Source organism: Apis dorsata, unplaced genomic scaffold, assembly GCF_000469605.1.
Source record: "Apis dorsata unplaced genomic scaffold, Apis dorsata 1.3 scaffold_815, whole genome shotgun sequence".
Classification (NCBI taxonomy): Eukaryota; Metazoa; Arthropoda; class Insecta; order Hymenoptera; family Apidae; genus Apis; species Apis dorsata.
Window position 1 is genome coordinate 86,914 of NW_006263952.1, and position 2,001 is coordinate 88,914.

The 2,001-nt window shown below is 39.8% G+C and overlaps 1 protein-coding gene across 1 annotated transcript in view; it reads left to right on the forward strand.

The window, feature by feature from the left end:
* Positions 1-2,001, forward strand: part of LOC102672225 (B-cell receptor CD22) — a 162,792-nt gene that overhangs the window by 73,835 nt on the left and 86,956 nt on the right. The window lies entirely within an intron of this gene.

Sequence of the window (2,001 nt, forward strand, 5' to 3'; positions counted from 1 at the left end):
TCTCGCGGACCAAAACACGGGGAGAAAAGAAAAAAGAATGTAGATTAAAAATAAAAAGCAAATGGATTAATCAAGAAGAATATTTAAATTATCGTTCCTCGTCTAATGAAAATTTCACAATAGAAATATTTCTACTTAAAAATATCAACGTAGAAAACGCGTAAAGAGATTTTTCTTAAAAAGCGTGCAATACACGTTTCTTCTTTTTAATTTTAAAATTTCCATCGCTATCTCGGAACAAACAAAACCTCGAGCAGCAGAAAGCCGTCATATTTTCATCTTCTATATATTCCAAGGCGGGATTATCTCTCTCCTACCCCTATCTCTCCATCCCCTCCCTCCATTTCCATTTGCTATTAACATCCAGGCTATTAGTCTCTTCGCAGTCATCAGCAAACAAAACGATAAATCGTATAATCACATTAGTCTATACCACGGCGACCAGAGGAGGACTATCACGAGGTTGGGGTCGAGAGTCGGGACGATAAATAATCCCACCCCTATATTCCACGCGAGCGAAATCCCCTCATCGCGGATAAGTATGCAAGGCGGATATTATCTTTCGTGGAGCGCGAACGCAACACGTTTCCCTTCTTCTTTTATCCTCTCTAATCCAGCGCGTTGCGAACGTTTCGTCAAAATGAAAAATTCTACGCTGCTTCTTCGAGTCGGGCTTCCTTTTCTTTCTCGCTCTTCAGCTGTTGCTTCTCCTCCTCCTCCTCTTCCTTTCATCTCTCTCTCTCTCTCTCTTCCTTCGTAGAAATCAATGAGACTCCATTGAGATTTCGCTTTCCAAGCGTTCCACCGACTTATTCCCGATAATTGGAAATCTCCTTGTACGAACGTCGAACGTCGTTCGCTCGTTCGAATTCGTTCGTCGCGTTTTTTTCACTCCGACGTAATCGATAGCTCGATGGGTGAAGTGGTCGGCTCCCTTCCGCGGGAAACGAAGCTTCGAAAAAAAAAGGAAAAAGAAAGAAGAAAAAATAGGAGGGAGGGAAAATAAAAAAAAAAAACCATAGAATGGGAAAAATAAGGGAAAAGGGGGAAAGCTTTTTTCCGATGCGGCGATACCTTTGCTACTTGTTATTTTTGTTTCGAGCGAGCATAGAATTATGAGCATGGAATAATTCGCGGATAAAGGAGCGAAAGAGGGATCGGGATTGGATTTTCGAAGAAGATCGAAAAGGGGATTGGAGAATGGAAAAGTTCGTCTCTTCCCTTAAATTCCGATTTGTCTCGTGAAAAAAAAAAAAGAAAGGACGGGAAAGAACAAGGAATTACTCCTGGCCGACTGGATTCATTAGCAACCTCTTGTTCTTTGTCAAAGCCAGCCGACGGTGGGCTGGCCCACGACTCGATAAATATTTAAAGCCTCCGATAATTCCCCCTTTAGTCTACCTCCTCCAGGACACTCTGTCTCCCTTTTAACACCGCGGTCGCTCTTTGAGTTTCTTCGCCGATCCTTCAATTTCGATACCTGCACCCCCTGCACCGACGTAACAACATTTTAACCCGGGGAGGTAAAAGTAAAGCTTCTTGAACGATTTCGAATAAAACGGGGATAAAACGGGGGTTGGATCGAAGATGAAGCAGTTACTTTGTATGTAAGTAGATTGGCCGATGTATCGAGTTTTTCGCCGGATCTCGCGATTCTCTCGCCCCATGAAAATACATGTATTGTAATCTTAAAAGACTTTGTAATGGTAATACATATATTCACATGTAGGATGGTCGTAAATTATAATACAAAGAACGGGTCAAAATATATCTACAAGATATAAATATATATAAGATATTTGCGCGTTTAAATGTAATAGAAAACAACGTGCAAAAAAAAAGAAAGAAAGGAAAAAGAAATATCTGAAATATAATATGCATCGAACAAGGCTAAATCCTTTATTTAAACTCCACTTTCTTTGCTCATAAATACATAAATACATCCGTAATTTTTCTCATTTCTACTGAATAAACTAAATACTTATTAAAAAAAAAAAAAAA